Raw genomic sequence first — 20,638 nt, 5'->3', positions numbered from 1 at the left:
ATTTGATTTCTCAAAGTCTGTCTGGAATGCAAAATGCACCAAGCAGTACTAAGGAGGCTTCATCTGAGGAAGAAGCTTATGATCCTGAGAACCCTTCAATGGAAGAGGTGAATTACCTAGGAGAACCCTATGGTAACACCTATAATTCTTCATGGAGAAATCACCCAAATCTCTCATGGAAGAATCAAGAGAGACCTCAACAAGGTTTCAATAATAATGGTGGAAGAAACAGGTTTAACAATGGCAAACCTTTTCCATCATCTTCTCAGCAACAGACAGAGAATCCTAAGCAGAACCCCTCTGACTTAGCAACCATGGTCTCTGATCTAATTAAAACCACTCAGAGTTTCATGAATGAAACAAGGTCCTCCATTAGAAATTTGGAAGGACAAGTGGGACAGCTGAGCAAGAAAGTTACTGAACTCCCTCCAAGTACTCTCCCAAGCAACACAGAAGAAAATCCAAAAGGAGAATGCAAAGCCATCAATATGGCCGAATTGGGAGAGGATAGAGAGGAAGTGAACGCCACTGAGGAAGACCTCAATGGGTGTGCACTAGCCTCCAATGAGTTCCCTAATGAGGAACCATGGGAATCTGGGACTCAAAATGAGACCATAGAGATTCCATTGGACTTACTTCTGCCTTTCATGAGCTCTGATGAGTATTCTTCCTCTGAAGAGGATGAGTATGTCACTGAAGAGCAAGTTGCTAAATACCTTGGAGCAATCATGAAACTAAATGACAAGTTATTTGGAAATGAGACTTGGGAGGATGAACCCCCTTTGCTCACCAAAGAACTGGATAACTTGTCTAGGCAGAAATTACCTCAAAAGAGACGAGATCCTGGGAAGTTTTCCATACCTTGTACCATAGGCACCATGACCTTCAAGAAGGCCCTGTGTGACTTAGGGTCAAGTGTAAACCTCATGCCTCTCTCTGTAATGGAGAAGCTAGGGATCTTTGAGGTACAAGCTGCAAGAATCTCTTTAGAGATGGCAGACAACTCAAGAAAACAAGCTCATGGACTTGTGGAGAATGTTTTGGTAAAGGTTGAAGACCATTACATTCCTACTGATTTCATAGTCCTAGAGACTGGGAAGTGCATGGATGAATCTATCATCCTTGGCAGACCTTTCCTAGCCACAGCAAAGGCTGTGATTGATGTTGATGGAGGTGAACTGATCATTCAAGTGAATGGAGAATCCTTTGTGTTTAAGGCTCAAGGATATCCCTCTGTCACCATAGAGATGAAGCATGAAGAGCTTCTCTCACATCAAAGTCAAGAAGAGCCCCCACAGTCAAACTCTAAGTTTGGTGTTGGGAGGCCACAACCAAACTCTAAGTTTGGTGTTGAACCCCCACATTCAAACTCTAAGTTTGGTGTTGGGAGGTTCCAACATTGCTCTGAGTATCTGTGAGGCTCCATGAGAGCCCTCTGTCAAGCTACTGACATTAAAGAAGCGCTTGTTGGGAGGCAACCCAATGATTATAATTTATATAGTTTCTTTTGTTATTTTATGTTTTTTGTAGGTTGATGATCATAAGAAGTCACAAAATCCATTGAAAAAGCAAAAACAGAATGAAAAACAGGAAGAAAAATAGCACACCCTGGAGGAAGAAGTTGCTGGCGTTCAAACGCCAGTAAACCTAGCAGTTGGGCGTTTAACGCCCAGTCTGGCACCATTCTGGGTGTTTAACGCCAGAAAGGGGCACCAGACTGGCGTTAAACACCAGAAAAGGGCAAGAACCTGGCGTTAAACGCCAGGAATGGGCATCAGCCCGGCGTTTAATGCCAGAAATGGCTCAAAACGTGGATTTTGATGCCAATTGGTGCAGGGATGACTTTTCCTTGACACCTCAGGATCTGTGGACCGCACAGGACCCCCACCAACCCCACAACCACTCTCTCTTCTTCCCCCATTCACCAATCACCTCTACCACTCTCCTTCTCCTCCATTTCTTCTTCTTCTACTATCTTCTTTCTTCTTTTGCTCGAGGACGAGCAAACCTTTTAAGTTTGGTGTGGTAAAAGCATTGCTTTTTGTTTTTCCATAACCATTTATGGCATCCAAAGCCAGTTCAACTGAGAAGGCATGACCTCAAGCCCATCACTAAGAAAAAGATGGAGCAAACAAGAGACCCCTCTCATCAAGAGATCCCTGAGATACCTCAAGGGATGCACTTTCCTCCACAAGACTATTGGGAGCAAATTAACACCTCCCTAGGAGAATTGAGTTCCAACATGGGACAACTAAGGGTGGAGCACCAAGAACACTCCATTCTCCTCCATGAAATAAGAGAAGATCAAAGAATCATGAGAGAGGAGCAACAAAGGCAAGGAAGAGACATTGAGGAGCTCAAGCACTCCATAGGACCTTCAAGAGAAAGGAAGAGCCGCCATCACTAAGGTGGACCCGTTCCTTGATTTCCTTGTTCTTTATTCTTCTGTTTTTCGAATTTTAGTGCTTATGTTTATCCATGTTTGTGTCTTATGATCATTAGTGTCTTAGTGTCTATGCCTTAAAGTTATGAATGTCCTATGAAATCCATCACCTTTCTTAAATGAAAACTGTTTTTATTACAAAAGAACAAGAAGTACAGGATTTCAAATTCATCTTTAAAACTAGCTTAATTAGTTTGATGTGGTGGCAATACTTTTTGTTTTCTGAATGTATGCTTGAACAGTGCATATGTCTTTTGAATTTGTGGTTCATGAATGTTAAAATTGTTGGCTCTTGAAAGAATGATGAAAAAGGAGACATGTTACTGAAGATCTGAAAAATCATAAAAATGATTCTTGAAGCAAGAAAAAGCAGTGAATACAAAAAAAAAGAAAGAAGGAGAAAAACGAAAAAAAGAAAGAAAGAGAAAAAGAAAGAAAAAGAAAGAAGTAAAGTTGTGATCCAAGGCAAAAAGAGTGTGCTTAAGAACCCTGGACACCTCTAATTGGGGACTCTAGCAAAGCTGAGTCACAATCTAAAAAGGTTCACCCAATTATGTGTCTGTGGCATGTATGTATCCGGTGGTAATACTGGAAGACAGAGTGCTTTGGGCCACGGCCAAGACTCATAAAGTAGCTGTGTTCAAGAATCATCATACTTAACTAGGAGAATCAATAACACTATCTGGATTCTGAGTTCCTAAAGAAGCCAATCATTCTGAGTTCCAAAGGATAAAGTGAGATGCCAAAACTGTTTGGAGGCAAAAAGCTACTAGTCCCGCTCATCTAATTTGGAGCTAAGTTTCATTGATAATTTGGAGTCTATAGTATATTCTCTTCTTTTTATCTTATTTGATCTTCAGTTGCTTGGGAACAAGCAACAATTTAAGTTTGGTGTTGTGATGAGCGGATAATTTGTACACTTTTTGGCATTGTTTTTAGTATGTTTTTAGTATGATCTAGTTAGTTTTTAGTATATTTTTATTAGTTTTTAGTTAAAATTCACTTTTCTGGACTTTACTATGAGTTTGTGTGTTTTTCTGTGATTTCAGGTATTTTCTGGCTGAAATTGAAGGTTCTGAGCAAAAATCTGATTCAGAGACTGAAAAGGACTGCAGATGCTGTTGGATTCTGACCTCCCTGCACTCGAAGTGGATTTTCTGGAGCTACAGAAGCCCAATTGGCGCGCTCTCAACGGCGTTGGAAAGTAGACATCCTGGGCTTTCCAGCAATATATGATAGTCCATACTTTGCCCAAGATTTGATGGCCCAAACCGGCGTTCAAATTCACCTCAAGAAATTCCAGCGTTAAACGCCGGAACTGGCACCTAAATGGGAGTTAAACGCCCAAACTGGCACCAAAGCTGGCGTTTAACTCCAAGACAAGTCTCTACACAAAAATGCTTCATTGCTCAGCCCAAGCACACACCAAGTGGGCCCGGAAGTGGATTTTTATGTCATTTACTCACCTTTGTACACCCTAGGCTACTAGTTCTCTATATATAGGACCTTTTACTATTGTATTTTCATCTTGGTTCTTCTGGTTCCCTCTTTGGGGCCGAAACCAATGATCACTTTTGTTCTTATGTATTTTCAACGGTGGAGTTTCTACACACCATAGATTAAGGTGTGGAGCTCTGCTGTACCTCGAGTATTAATGCAATTACTATTGTTCTTCTATTCAATTCCGCTTGTTCTTTGTCCAAGATATCACTTGTTCTTCAATCTGATGAAGGTGATGATTGACACTCATCATCATTCTCACCTATGAACAAGGTGACTGACAACCATTCTTGTTCTACAAGCATCTGAGGCTTAGTGAATATCTCTTGGATTTCTGATTGCATGATGCATGGTTGATCGCCTGACAACCGAGTGCTCGCCTGACAAACGAGCCAACCATTCCGTGAGATCAGAGTCTTCGTGGTATAGGCAAGAACTGATGGCGGCATTCAAGAGAATCCGGAAGGTCTAACCTTGTCTGTGGTATTCTGAGTAGGATTCAATGATTGAATGACTGTGACGTGCTTCAAACTTGTAACCTGCTGGGCGTTAGTGACAGACGCAAAAGAGGGATTCTATTCCAGTAGGAGCGGGAACCGACCGGTGATTGGCCGTACTGTGACAGAGTGCGTGAGCATTAGCTTTCACTGCGAGGATGGGAGGTAGCCACTGACAACGGTGAAACCCTACATGAGCTTGCCATAGAAAGGAGTAAGAAGGACTGGATGAAGGCAGTAGGAAAGCAGAGAGACGGAAGGGAAGGCACCTTCATACGCTTGTCTGAAGCTCTCACCAATGATATACATAAGTATCTCTATCTTTATCTTTTAGGTTATTTTCGTTCATCACCATATCCATTTGAGTCTGCCTGACTAAGATTTACAAGATGACCATAGCTTGCTTCATACCACCAATCTCCGTGGGATCGACCCTTACTCGCGTAAGGTTTATTACTTGGACGACCCAGTGCACTTGCTGGTTAGTTGTGCGAAGTTGTAGTGATCACAATTTCGTGCACCACATGCCTCAACAAGGGATCTTAGAGATTGAGTTGTTTGATGTATGGGGTATTGACTTCATGGGGCCTTTCCCGCCATTATACTCAAACACTTATATTCTGGTGGCAGTAGACTATGTATCTAAATGGGTGGAGGCAATTGCAACACCCACTAATGATACTAAGACAGTGCTGAAGTTCCTCCAGAAGCATATCTTCAACAGATTTGGTGTCCCTAGAATACTAATCAGTGATGGAGGGACTCATTTCTGCAATAAACAGATTGACTCTGGTCTGATCCGATATGGAATTAACCACAAAGTGGCAACTCTATATCATCCACAGATAAATGGGCAGGCTGAAGTCTCAAATAGAGAACTAAAACAAATCCTGGAACAGACTGTAAATACCCGTAGAAAGGATTGGGCAAGGAGTCTAGATGATGCTCTGTGGGCATACAGAACTGCATTCAAAACTCCTATAGGGACCTCTGGTGGACGAAATTGTGATCACTTGTTCTTTATACTTTGATGATGTTTACTCTTAGGGCACTGTTTATTTTCTTAACGTCACAACTCCGTTCAACTAACCAGCAAGTGTACTGGGTCGTCCAAGTAATAAACCTTACGTGAGTAAGGGTCGATCCCACAGAGATTGTTGGTATGAAGCAAGCTATGGTCACCTTGTAAATCTCAGTTAGGCAGATTAAAATTGTTTATGGGTTTTCGAAAATTAATAATAAAATAAGAAATAATAAAAGGGATAGAATACTTATGTAGATTCATTGGTAGGAATTTTTGTTAAGTATATGAAGATGTTGTATGGCTCAAGGACGCCTGCCCTCCTACTGCTTCAACTCAATCCTTCTTACTCCTTTCCATGGCAAGCTTTGTATAGGGGTTCACCATCAGCTGTGGCTACTTTCATTCCTCTCGGGAAAATATCCTATGCGGCTGTCACTCGCACAGCTAATCAGTCTGGAGGCATCACCCATGGTTGATGGCTACATCCCATCCTCGCAGTGAAAGCTAATGCTCACGCACTCTGTCACAGTACGGCCAATCACCGGTTGGTTCCCGCTCCTACTGGAATAGAATCCCTTGATTCTTTTGCGCTTGTCACTAACGCCCAGCAGGTTACAAGTTTGAAGCACGTCACAGTCATTCATTACCGGAATCCTACTCGGAATACCACAGACAAGGTGAGACTTTCCGGATTTCCAGGATCCTACTCGGAACACCACAGACAAGGTTGGACTTTCCGGATCCTCATAAATGCCGCCATCTATCTAGCTTATACCACGAAGATTCTGTTGGGGAATCTAAGAGATACACATTCAAGCCTTGTTGCATGTAGAACGGAAGTGGTTGTCAATCACACGCATTCATAAGTGAGAATAATAATGAGGGTTATCTAACTCATTAGATTCATCATGTTCTTGGGTACGAATGGATATCTTGGAATAAGAATAAGATAGAGACCGAATAAAAGAAGATAGAATTGCATTGATACTTGAGGTACAGCAGAGCTCCACACCCTTAATCTATGGTGTGCAGAAACTCCACCGTTGAAAATACATAAGCAGAAGGTTCAGGCATGGCCGAATGGCCAGCCCCCTTAAACGTGATCAATAGTCTCTTAGGATGAAGAATAAAATAAAACTAAGACCAAAGATGTCTAATACATTAGTAATTCATCCTATTTATAATAAACTAGCTCCTAGGGTTTACATGAGTAAGTAATTGATGCATAAATCCACTTCCGGGGCCCACTTGGTGTATGTTTGGGCTGAGCTTGTTCAATCCACGAGCTGAGGCTTCTCTTGGAGTTGAACTCCGAGTTATGACGTGTTTTGGGCGTTCAACTCCGGATCATGACGTTTTTCTGGCGTTTAACTCCAGACAGCAGCATGTACTTGGCGTTCAACGCCAAGTTACGTCATCATTCTTCGAATAAAGTATGAACTATTATATATTGCTGGAAAGCCCTGGATGTCTACTTTCCAACGCCGTTGAGAGCGCGCCAATTGGAGTTCTGTAGCTCCAGAAAATCCACTTCGAGTGCAGGGAGGTCAGAATCCAACAGCATCAGCAGTCCTTTTGTCAGCCTTTTTCAGAGTTTTGCTCAAATCCCTCAATTTCAGTCAGAATTTACCTGAAATCACAGAAAAATACACAAACTCATAGTAAAGTCCAGAAATGTGAATTTAACATAAAAACTAATGAAAACATCCCTAAAAGTAGCTTGAACTTACTAAAAACTATATGAAAACAATGCCAAAAAGCGTATAAATTATCCGCTCATCAACCTCTCCATACCAGCTTTTGTATGGAAAAGCCTGTCACCTGCCAGTGGAACTAGAACACAAGGCCTACTGGGCAACCAGATTTCTAAACCTTGATGCCAAGTTAGCTAGAGAGAAATGATTGCTCCAGTTGAATGAGCTAGAGAAATTCAGACTCAATGCTTTCGAAAATGCAAAAATTTATAAGGAGAAAGCAAAAAGGTGGCATGACAAGAAGCTGTCATCCAGAGTCTTTGAGCCAGGACAGAAGGTTCTGCTATTTAACTCTAGGCTCAGATTGTTCCCTGGGAAATTAAAATTCCGGTGGAGGGGACCATATGTGATTAGAAGTGTGTCACCATATGGATATGTAAAGCTTCAGGATATTGACTCTGACAAAAAGTACATTGTTAATGGACAGAGAGTCAAACATTATCTTGAAAGCAATATTGAGCAAGAATGCTCAAAATTGAGACTAGATTAAAGCTCAATAAAAGTCCAGCTAAAGACAATAAAGAAGCGCTTGCTGGGAGGCAACCCATCCATTAGCAAAAGTTTTTTTCATTTTTTTATTTAAATACTAATTATAGGAGTTTGTTATAAATTATCTTTAAGGTTAATTGTCAATGGTAGAAGTTTACAGAGTTACAGAACGATTCAAAGCATAAAGCGGAGAAAAGGAACTCACTCACATGAAAATGCGAGTAAGGGGCATTTTTGGGTACCATTCTGGGCGTTTAACGCCAGTAAAGATACCATTCTGGGCGTTAAATGCCAGAATGGGTACCATTCTGGGCGTTTAACGCCAGAGCTGTAGCATCCTGGGCATTTAGAAAAACGCCCAGTGATAAAAGATTTCTGGCATTTAACGCCAGGCAGGGTACCTGGCTGGGCGTTAAACGCCCAAATTAGCCAACAAATGGGCGTTAAACGCCAGAATGGATACCATTCTGGGCATTTAATGCCAGAACAGATAGGGGGAGGTGATTTTGTTTTCACTTCATTTTTTTTTCAAATTTTCATGTTTTAATTCATAATTTTCTGCATAAACATGTTACAAATTTTCATCTCTCAAATTCAATTTTCAAAAATTTAATAATCTTCTAAATTCTTTTTTATTTTCTTTCAAAATCTCTTTTAAATCTTTTTCAAAAACTCATTTATCTTTTCAATTTCCTTCCAAATCTTTTCCAACTCATCATATCATCTTTTAATTTTTAGATGCATTAACAAAAATTCAGATTTAACTTCTTTATATCTTTTCCATATTTTTTGAATTTTAAAATCTCATCTTTTTCATATCATAATTCATCTTTTACAAATCATATCTTTCTATCATATCTTTTTTAAAATTTTCGAAACCCACCCCCTCCCTTTTAAATACACGTTCGGCCATCCCCATACCTCTACCATTCGAATTTGTCTCCCCCTCTATTCCTCTCTTTTCCTTTCCTTTGCTTGAGGACAAGCAAATCTTTAAGTTTGGTGTATTTTTCCGTGATCACTGAGCAAAACATCACCAAGATCATGGCCCCTAAAGGAAAACAAACCACTTTGAGAGGCAAGAAAGAGAATAATCAAAATAAGAGGAACTGCCTAACATATAAACAGAGAATGACGGGAACTGCCTTCCATACCTTTCAAACTATGGTTAGAGGAAAGACTATTTACTTCCACCTTGACAAAATAAGAGAGGTCTTCAAGCTGCCTCAACTACAAGATAATCCAGAATTCTTTAATAGGAGAATGGTGAGAGTAGATAAGCGTTTGGACCAAGTTCTAGAGGACATATTCCTCCCTGGAACTAAGTGGATAACCAACTCAAAAGGTGTCCCAAACCAACTCAAGAGAGGAGATCTCAAACCATTCGCTAGGGGCTGGTTGGACTTCATTGGGTATTCTATACTGCCCACTAGCAACCGCTCTAAAGTCACTGTCAAAAGAGCAATAATGATTCATTGTATTATGCTGGGAAACAAAATGGAGATCCATCATCTAATTTCTTGCGAGATTTACACAATTGCAAATAAGAACTCCACTGAAGCCAAATTGGCTTACCCAAGCTTAATCTCTCTGCTATGTAAAGATGCTGGGGTAAAGATAGGAGTGGATGAGTTCATCTCAGTCGAGCATCCAATCACTAAAAAGTCAATGGAGGGACAACAAGTACACGATAACTCAATCAAGAGGAGGGCGCAGGAGTTCCTCCCAGAAATCCCTCAAATTGACTACTGGGCCCGCCTAAAAGCATCTGTTACCAAGCTGCAAGAAGTTATGGATCAACTTAAGGAAGAACAGCAAAATCAAAATAGCATGCTCTGCAAGCTGCTTAAGGAACAAGAAAAGCAAGGGCGTGAGCTACAGGAGCTGAAGCGCCAGAAGCTTTCCCTTGAGGGACCAGACACCCCACAGATTGAAGGAGCACCTATCTCCCAAAATAAAGGTTGTTGAGTCCTAATCTTAAATCTGTGATAACTTTTATTAGAAACCTATTTTAAGAATTACATGAATATTAGTAATTAGGGTCTTTATTTTTATTTTTATTTTATCTCCAAGTAAGCTATAATTTATTTTTCTCATCATCATTAAACATGAATAAAATAGTAGATTTATTTTGAGTAAAGATGCAATTATTTCGAGTTTTTAAGAGAAGAATTCAAATTATTTATTTGTGGTGGCAACAATTTTTGTCTTTTGAATGAATGCTTGAACAGTGCATATTTTTTATAGTGAAGTTTATGAATGTTAAAATTGTTGGCTCTTGAAAGAATGATAAAAAGAAAGAGAAATGTTATTGATAATCTAAAAAATCATAAAATTGATTCTTGAAGCAAGAAAAAGCAGTGAAATACAAAGCTTGCAAAAAAAAGCAAGCAGAAAAAGCCAATAGCCCTTTAAACCAAAAGGCAAGGGTAAAAAGGATCCAAGGCTTTGAGCATTAATGGATAGGAGGGCCCAAAGGAATAAAATCCTGGCCTATGCGGCTAAATCAAGCTGTCCCTAACCATGTGCTTGTGTCATGAAGGTCCAAGTGAAACGCTTGAGACTGAGTGGTTAAAATCGTGATCCAAAGCAAAAGAGTATGCCTAAGAACTCTGGGCACCTCTAACTGGGGACTCTAGCAAAGCTGAGTCACAATCTGAAAGGTTCACCCAGTTATGTGTCTGTGGCATTTATGTATCCTATAGTATTACTGGAAAACAAGATGCTTAAGGTCACAGCCAAGACTCATAAAGTAGCTGTGTTCAAGAATCAACATATTAAACTAGGAGAATCAATAACACTATCTGAATTCTGAGTTCCTATGGATGCCAATCATTTTGAACTTCAAAGGATAAAGTGAGATGCCAAAACTGTTCAGAAGCAAAAAGCTACTAGTCCCGTTCATCTGATTAGAATTTGAGCTTCACTTAAAACACTGGGATTCTATTGCAACTTGATCCTCTTTTTATCCTATTTTATTTATCTAGTTGCTTGAGGACATGCAACAATTTAAGTTTGGTGTTGTGATTAGCGAATATTTTATACGCTTTTTGGTGGTATTTTCATGTAGTTTTTAGTATGCTTTAGTTACTTTTTAGTATATTTTTATTAGTTTTATGCAAAATTCACATTTATGGACTTTACTATGAGTTTGTGTGTTTTTATGTGATTTTAGGTATTTTCTGGCTGAAATTGAGGGACCTGAGCAAAAATCTGATTCAGAGGTTGAAAAAGGACTGCAGATGTTGTTGGATTCTGACCCTCCTACACGCGAAATGGATTTTCTAGATCTACAGAAGCCCAATTGATGCGCTCTTAATTGCGTTGGAAAGTATACATCTTGAGCTTTCCAGCAATGTATAATAGTTCATACTTTGCTCGAGATTTGATAGCACAAACTGGCATTTAAACGCCAGCTTTTTACCCTTTTCTGGCGTTAAACGCCAGAACTGGCATAAAAGTTGGAGTTAAACGCCCAAACTGGCACCAAAGCTGGCGTTTAACTCCAGGAATAGCCTATGCACATGAAAGCTTCAATGCTCATCCCAAAAACACATCAAGTGGGCCCCAAAAGTGGATTTCTGCACTATCTATCTTAGTTTACTCATTTTCTGTAAACCTAGATTACTAGTTGAGTATAAAAACTACTTTTAGAGATTTATTTGGTACCTCATGACATTTTACATCTGAATTTGTATCTTCTACGGCAAAATTGTGATTTCTAATAAGGGCATTCATGTTCGTTCTCTCCCTGGTAATGGCACCAAAAACTTGGTGCATGATACCATGGTCCAAACATAACTTCACAACTTCGCACAACTAACCAGCAAGTGCACTGGGTCGTCCAAGTAAAAAACCTTACGTGAGTAAGGGTCGATCCCACAGAGATTGTTGGTATGAAGCAAGTTATGGTCATCTTGTAAATCTCAATTAGGCGGATAATAAATGGTTATATTGGTTTTCGAAAATAATAATAATAAAACATAAAATAAAGATAAAGATACTTATGTAGATCATCGGTGGGAATTTCAGATAGGCATATGAAGATGCTGTGCTCCTTCTAAATCTCTGCTTTCCTACTACCTTCATCCAATCCTTCTTACTCCTTTCCATGGCAAGTTATATGTAGGGCATCACTGTTGTCAATGGCTACATCCCATCCTCTCAGTGAAAAAGGTCCAAATGCTCTGTCACGGCACGGTTAATCATCTGTTGGTTCTTGATCATGTCGGAATAGAATCCATTGATTCTTTTGTATTTGTCATCACGCCCAACAATCACGAGTTTGAAGCTCGTCACAGTCATTCAATCCCTGAATCCTACTCGGAATACCACAGACAATGTTTAGACTTTTCGGATTCTCATGAATGCCGCCATCAATTCTAGCTTATACCACGAAGATTCTGATTAAGGAATCCAAGAGATATGCATTCGGTCTAAGGTAGAACGGAAGTGGTTGTCAGTCACGCGTTCATAGGTGAGAATGACAATGAGTGTCATGGATCATTACATTCATCATGTTGAAGTGCAACGAATATCTTAGAACAGGAATAAACTGAATTGGATAGAAAATAGTAGTAATTGCATTAAAGCTCGAGGTATAGCAGAGCTCCACACCCTTAATCTCTGGTGTGTAGAAACTCCACCGTTGAAAATACATAAGTGATAAAGGTCCAGGCATGGCCGAATGGCCAGCCCCCAAAACGTGATCACAGTATCAAAATTACAATCCAGGATGTCTAATACAATAATAAAATGTCCTATTTATACTAGACTAGCTACTAGGGTTTACAGAAATAGGTAATTAATGCATAAATCCATTTTCAGGGCCCACTTGGTGTGTGCTTGGGCTGAGCTTGAGCTTTACACATGAAAAGGCTTCTTTTGGAGTTGAACGCCAAGTTGTAACGTGTTTTTGGCGTTCAACTCTGGTTCGTGACGTGTTTCTGGTGTTTGACTCCAGAATGCAGCATGGAACTGGCGTTGAGCGCCAGTTTACGTTATCTAATCTCGAATAAAGTATGGACTATTATATATTGCTCGAAAACTCTGGATGTCTACTTTTCAACGTCGTTGAGAGCGCGCCATTTAGAGTTCTGTAGCTCCAGAAAATCCATTTCGAGTGCAGGGAGGTCAGAATCCAACAGCATCAGCAGTCCTTTGTCAGCCTTTTATCAGAGTCTTGCTCAGGTCCCTCAATTTCAGCCAGAAATTACCTGAAATCACAGAAAAATACACAAACTCATAGTAAAGTCCAGAAATGTAAATTTAGCATAAAAACTAATGAAATCATCCCTAAGAGTAGCTAGATCCTACTAAAAACTACCTAAAAACAATGCCAAAAAGCGTATAAATTATCCGCTCATCACAACACCAAACTTAAATTGTTGCTTGTCCCCAAGCAACAGAAAATCAAATAGGATAAAAAGATGAGAATATACTAAAATCTCAAAATATCAGTGAATATTAGTTCTTAATTATATGAGCGGGACTTGTAACTTTTTGCTTCTGAACAGTTTTGGCATCTCACTTTATCCATTGAAGTTTAGAATGATTGGCATCTATAGGAACTTAGAATTTCAGATAGTATTATTGATTTTCCTAGTTAAGTATGTTGATTCTTGAACACAGCTACTTTTATGAGTCTTGGCCGTGGCTCTAAGCACTTTATCTTCCAGTATTACCACCGGATACATAAATGCCACAGACACATAACTGGGTGAACCTTTTCAGATTGTGACTCAGCTTTGCTAAAGTCCCCAATTAGAGGTGTTCAGAGTTCTTAAGCACACTCTTTTTACTTTGGATCATGACTTTAACCACTCAGTCTCAAGCTTTTCACTTGGACCTGCATGCCACAAGCACATGGTTTGGGACAGCTTGATTTAGCCGCTTAGGCCTGGATTTTATTTCCTTGGGCCCTCCTATCCATTGATGCTCAAAGCCTTAGATCCTTTTTACCCTTGTCTTTTGGTTTTAAGGGCTATTGGCTTTTACTGTTTGCTTTTTCTTCTTTTTTTTCGCCACTTTTTTTTCGCAAGCTTTTGCTTTTTCACTGCTTTTTCTTGCTTCAAGAATCAATTTCATGATTTTTCAGATTATCAATAACATTTCTCTTTGTTCATCATTCTTTCAAGAGCCAACAATTTTAACATTCATAAACAACAAGATAAAAAATATGCACTGTTCAAGCATTCATTCAGAAAACAAAAAGTATTGTCACCACATCAATATAATTAAACTAATTTCAAGGATAAATTCAAAACTCATGTACTTCTTGTTCTTTTGAATTAGGAACATTTTTCATTTAAGAGAGGTAAATGATTCATGGAATTATTCATAGCCTTAAGACATAGTTACTACATACTAATGATCATGAAGTAGAGACACAAAACATAAACAAACATATAGCATAAAAACCGAAAAAAATAGAGAAATAAGAACAAGGAATGAGTCCACCTTAGTGATGGTGGTGCTTTCTTCTTGAAGAACCAATGATGTCCTTGAGCTTTTCTATGTCTCTTCCTTGCCTTTGTTGCTCCTCCCTCATTGCTCTTTGATCTTCTCTAATTTCATGGAGAATGATGGAGTGCTCTTGATGTTCCACCCTTAATTGATCCACATTGTAACTCAAGTCTTTTAGGGAAATGTTGAGTTGTTCCCAATAATTGTTGGGAGAAAAGTGCATCCCTTGAGACATTTCCGGGATTTCTTGGTGATGAGCTTCCTCATGCGTCTCTTGGGATCCAAGAGTGGGCTTTCTTGTTTGCTCCATCCTCTTCTTAGTAATGGGCTTATCCTCCTCAATGGGGATGTTTCCTTCTATGATAACTCCAGCTGAGTAACATAGATGGCAAATAAGATGAGGAAAAGTTAGCCTTGCCATGGTGGAGGACTTTTCGTCTATTTTGTAGAATTCAAGGGAGATGACTTCATGAACTTCTACTTCCTCTCCATTCATGATGCTATGGATCATGATGGCCCGATCCGCAGTAACTTTGGATCGGTTGCTAGTGGGGATGATGGAGCATTGGATGAACTCCAACCATCCTCTAGCCACAGGCTTGAGGTCCAGTCTTCTTAATTGAACCGACTTGCCTTTGGAGTCTCTTTTCCATTGAGCTCCTTCCACATAAATGTCCATAAGGACTTGGTCCAACCTTTGATTAAAGTTGACCCTTCTAGTGTAAGGGCGTGCATCTCCTTGCATCATGGGCAAGTTGAATGCCATCCTCATATTTTCCGGACTAAAATCTAAGTATTTCCCCCGAACTATTGTAAGATAATTCTTTGGATTCGGGTTTACACTTTGATCATGGTTCCTAGTGATCCATGCATTGGCATAGAACTCTTGAACCATTAAGATTCTGACTTGTTGAATGGGGTTGGTCAGAACTTCCCAACCTCTTCTTAGGATCTCATGTCAGATCTCCGGATACTCATTTTTCTTGAGTTTGAAAGGGACCTCGGGGATCACCTTCTTCTTGGCCACAACTTCATAGAAGTGGTCTTGATGGGCTTTGGAGATGAATCTCTCCATCTTTCATGACTTGGAGGTGGAAGCTTTTGTCTTCCCTTTCCCTTTTCTAGAGGTTTCTCCGGCCTTAGGTGCCATCAATGGTTATGGAAAAACAAAAAGCTATGCTTTTACCACACCAAACTTAGAATATTGCTCGCCCTTGAGCAAGAGAAGAAAGAACAAGAAGAAGAAGAAGAAGAAAATATGGAGGAAAGGGGGAAGTGTTTGGTTTCGGCCAAGGTGAAGAAGAGAGGGTTGTGATGTGTGAAAATGAAGAAGGATAGAGGGGTTTATATAGTGAAGGGAGAAGGAGTAGGTTCGGCTATTTAGGGTGGATTTGGGTGGGAAAGAGATTTTGAAATTCAAAGGTAGGTGGGGTTTATGGGGAAGAGTATATGGATGTGAGTGGTGAAGAGGTGATGGGGAAGAGAAATTGAGGTGATTGGTGAAGAGTTTTGGGGAAGAGTGTTATTGGATTGTGTGAAGAGGAGAGAAGTTGAGTTGAGGTAGGTAGGGATCCTGTAGGGTCCACAGATTCTAGGATGATCCTGTGGGGTCCACAGATCCTAAGGTGTCAAGGATTTACATCCCTGCACTAATAAGGCGTGTAGAACGCCCTCTGCATGCAATCCTGGCGTTCAACACCAGATTGATGCTTGTTTCTGGTGTTGAACGCCAGCTTCATGCTTGTTTTGGGCGTTCAATGCCCATTTGCAGCATGTTTCTGGCGTTGAACGCCAGTTCCATGCTTGTTTCTGGCATTCAGCGCCAGCTCTCCTCAGGGTGTATTCCTGGCGTTTGAATGCCAGGATGCTGCTTGTTTCTAGAGTTCAACGCCAGATCCATGCTCTGTTCTGGCGTTGAACGCCAGCCAGATGTTCCTTACTGGCATTTAAACGCCAGTAAGTCCTTCCTCCAGGGTGTGCTTTTTCTTCTGTTATTTTTGATTCTGTTTTTAATTTTAGTATTTATTTTGTGACTCCACATGATCATGAACCTAATAAAACATAAAAGAACAATAAAAGAAAAATAAAATTAGATAAATAAAAATTGGGTTGCCTCCCAATAAGCGCTTCTTTAATGTCAATAGCTTGACAGTGAGCTCTCATGAAGCCTCACAGGTGATCAGGTCAATGTTGTAGACTCCCAACACCAAACTTAGAGTTTGGATGTGGGGATTCATCACCAAACTTTGAGTTTGGCTGTGGCCTCCCAACACCAAACTTAGAGTTTGATTGTGGGGGCTCTGTTTGACTATGTACTGAGAGAAGCTTTTCATGCTTCCTCTCTATTGTTATAGAAGAACGCCCTTGGGTATTAAACATAAGGTAGTCCCCATTCAATTGAAGGACTAATTCTCCTCTGTTAACATCTATCACAGCTCCTGATATGGCTAGGAAAGGTCTTCCAAGGATGATGCATTCATCCTCCTCCTTCCTAGTGTCTAAGATTATGAAATCAGCAGGGATGTAAAGGCCTTCAACCTTCACTAACACGTTCTCTACCAATCCATAAGCTTGTCTTACTGACTTGTCTGCCATTTGCAATGAGAATATGGCAGGCTGTACCTCAATAATTCCCAACTTCTCCATTACAAAGAGTGGCAAAAGATTTATGCCTGACCCTAAGTCATATAGAGCCTTCTCAAAGGTCATGGTGCCTATGGTACAGGGTATTAAGAATTTGCCAGGATCTTGTCTCTTTTGAGGCAAAGTTTGCTAAATCCATGTATCTAATTCATTAATGAGCAAGGGAGGTTCACCTTCCTAAGTCTCATTACCAAACAATTTGGCATTCAGCTTTATGATGGCTCCTAGATATTGAGCAACTTGCTCTCCAGTTACATCTTCATCCTCTTCAGAGGAAGAATGGTTTTCAGAGCTCATGAATTGTAGAAGGAGGTTTAATGAAATCTCTATGGTCTCTATATGAGCCTCAGATTCCTTTAGGTCCTCAATAGGGAACTCCTTCTTGGTTGAGAGACATTCCATGAGGTCTTCCTCATTGGGACTCACGTCCTCTCCTTCCTCTCTAGGTTCGGCCATGTTGATTATGTCAATGGCCTTGCACTCTTTTTTTGGATTTTCTTCAATGTTGCTTGGGAGAGTACTAGGAGGAGTTTCAGTGATTTTCTTACTCAGCTGGCCCACTTGTGCCTCCAAATTTCTAATGGAGGACCTTGTTTCACTCATGAAACTTAAAGTGGCCTTAGACAGATCAGGGACTAAGTTTGCTAAATTAGAGGTGCTCTGCTCAGAATTCTCTGTCTGTTGCTGAGAAGATAATGGATAAGGCTTGCTATTGCTGAGCCTATTTCTTCCACCATTATTAAAGCCTTGTTGAGGCTTTTGTTGATCCTTCCATGAGAAATTTGGATGATTTCTCTATGATGAATTATAGGTGTTTCCATAAGGTTCACCCATATAATTTACCTCTGCTATTGCAGGGTTCTCAAGATCATAAGCTTCTTCTTCAGAAGATGCCTCTTTAGTACTGTTGGATGCATTTTGCCATCCATTCAGACTTTGAGAAATCATGTTGACTTGCTGAGTCAACATTTTTTTTTGAGCCAATATGGCATTCAGATCATCAATTTCAAGAACTCCCTTCCTTTGAGGCATCCCATTACTCACGGAATTCCTCTCAGAAGTATACATGAATTGGTTATTTGTAACCATGTCAATGAGTTCTTGAGCTTCTGTAGGCATTTTCTTTAGGTGAATGGATCCACCTGCAGAATGGTCCAGTGACATCTTAGAGAATTAAGATAGACCATAATAGAATATATCCAAAATGGTCCATTCAGAAAGCATGTCAGAAGGACACCTTTTGGTCATCTGCTTGTATCTTTCCCAAGCTTCATAGAGGGATTCACCATCTTTTTGTTTGAAGGTCTGAACATACACTCTAAGCTTGCTCAGCTTTTGAGGAGGAAAGAACTTAGCCAAGAAGGCCGCGACCAGCTTATTCCATGAGTCCAGGCTATCTTTAGGTTGTGAATCCAACCATATTCTAGCTCTGTCTCTTACAGCAAAAGGAAAAAAGCATGAGCCTGTAGATTTTAGGATCTACTCCATTAGTCTTAACAGTCTCACAAATCTGCAAGAACTCAGTTAAAAACTGGTAGGGATCTTCTGATGGAAGTCCACGGAACTTGTAGTTCTGTTACAGTAGAGTAACTAGTTGAGGTTTCAACTCAAAATTATTTGCTCCAATGGCAGGGATTGAGATGCTTCTTCCATCAAATTTGGAAGTAGGTGTAGTATAGTCACCAAGCATCCTCCTTGCATTATTATTTTTGGCTGGCATCTCCTCTTCCTTTTCGAAAATTTCTGTAAGGTTGTCTCTGGACTGTTGTAATTTAGCTTCTCTTAGTTTCCTCTTCAGAGTCCTTTCAGGTTTAGGATCTGCTTCAACAAGAATATTCTTGTCCTTGCTCCTGCTCATATGAAAAAAAAGGGAACAGAAAATAATAATAGGGATCCTCTTTACCACAGTAGAGAGATTCCATTATGTTAGTAGAAGAAAAAGGGAATAGAAGAAAGAAAAGGTAAGAATCCAAACACAAGGGTAAAGATAGGTTCAGATTCTTTGAGATGAAGAGAAGTGTTAGTAAATAAATAAATAAATAGAAGGAGATGAGAGAGAGAGGAGTTTTCGAAAATTAATTTTGAAAAAGAGTTAGTAATTTTCGAAAATTAAAAGAAGAATTAAAATTAAAAATTAAAATTTAAAATAATTAGTTAATTAAAATAATTTTGAAAAAGAGGGAGAAGTTTTCAAAAATTAGAGAGAGGAAAGTAGTTAGGTGGTTTTGAAAAAAAAAAGATAAGATATAGTTAAAACAAACAAAAAGTCAACTAGTTAGTTGAAAAAGATTTGAAATTTAATTTTTAAAGATAAGAAGTTGGAAGATATTTTGAAATCAAATTTTTGAAAAAGATAAAATTTTGAAAAAGATATGATAGAAAAGATATTTTGAAAAAGAATTGATTTTTAAAATTAAAATTTAATTACTTGTCTAACAAGAAACTAAAAGATATGATTCTAGAATTTAAAGATTGAATCTTTCTTAACAAGAAAGTAACAAACTTCAAATTTTTGAATCAATCACATTAATTGTTAGTAAGGTTTTTGAAATTTTGAAATAAAGATAAGAAAAAGATTTTAAAATAAAATTTTAAAAAAATTCGAAAATAAATAAAAAATGAAAAAGATTTGATTTTTTTGAAAAAGTTTTGAAAAGATAAGATTTTTAAAAATGAAAATTTGACTTGACTTATAAGAAATAGCTAAGTTTTTAAAATTTTTTTGACTAAGTCAACTCAAATTTTCGGAATTTTAAGAGAAATAAGGAAAAGATATTTTTTTATTTTCGAATTTTTAATGATGAGAGGGAAAACATAAAAATGGCCCAAAACATGAAAATTTTTGGATCAAAACCAATGATGCATGCAAAAACACTATGAATATCAAGATGAACACCAAGAACACTTTGAAGATCATGATGAACATCAAGAACATATTTTTGAAAAACTTTATATGCAAAGAAAACATGCAAGACACCAAACTTAGAAATCTTTCATGTTTAGACACTATGAATGCAAAAATGCACATGAAAAACATCATACAACACAAAACAAGAAAATTTAAAGATCAAACAAGAAGACTTATCAAGAACAACTTGAAGATCATAAAGAACACTATGAATGCATGAATTTTCGAAAAATGCAAGAACAAGATGAATATGCAATTGACACCAAACTTAAAACATGACACAAGACTCAAACAAGAATCACAAAATATTTTTGGTTTTTTTTTATGATTTTATGAAATTTTTTTGTATATATTTTTTGAAATTTTTTAGGAAAAAGAAAATAAGAAATTCAAAATTTTTAATAAAAATTCCAGGAATATTTCAATGTTAGCCTAAAGCTCCAATCCAAGGGTTGGACATGGCTTAATGGAGGTGGACGAAATTGTTATTCATGTGTTATTCCATTTTGCAAAATTCATTGCTTTTTATTCCCTGGAAATGGCGCCAAAAACATGATACCAATACCATGGTTCACAACTCCGTTCAACTTAACCAGCAAGTGTACTGGGTCATCCAAGTAATACCTTACGTGAGTAAGGGTCGATCCCACAGAGATTGTTGGTATGAAGCAAGCTATGGTCACCTGGTAAATCTCAGTTAGGCAGATTAAATGTTTATGGGTTTCGAAATTAATAATAAAAAGAAAATAAAAGGGATAGAAATACTTATGTAAATTAATAGTGGGAATTTCAGATAAGTGTATGGAGATGTTGTGCTCCTCTTGAATCTCTACTTTCCTATTACATTCATCCAATCCTTCCTACTCCTTTCCATGGCAAGCTGTATGTAGGGCATCACCGTTGTCAGTGGCTACA

At 38.8% G+C, this 20,638-nt stretch overlaps 1 non-coding gene and 1 pseudogene across 1 annotated transcript; one reads left to right on the top strand and one right to left on the bottom strand.

Moving 5' to 3' along the window:
• Positions 1-20,638, bottom strand: part of LOC130949401 (pentatricopeptide repeat-containing protein At3g09040, mitochondrial-like) — a 100,986-nt pseudogene that overhangs the window by 52,792 nt on the left and 27,556 nt on the right.
• Positions 18,034-18,141, top strand: LOC130953299 (small nucleolar RNA R71). Its single transcript, XR_009075469.1, has one exon. It is a non-coding gene; the product is annotated as a small nucleolar RNA R71 (small nucleolar RNA).

This window comes from Arachis stenosperma, chromosome 9, assembly GCF_014773155.1.
Source record: "Arachis stenosperma cultivar V10309 chromosome 9, arast.V10309.gnm1.PFL2, whole genome shotgun sequence".
In the NCBI taxonomy this organism is placed as follows: Eukaryota; Viridiplantae; Streptophyta; class Magnoliopsida; order Fabales; family Fabaceae; genus Arachis; species Arachis stenosperma.
Note: the sequence above shows the minus strand (reverse complement) of the source record. Positions and strands in the feature narration are given on the sequence as shown.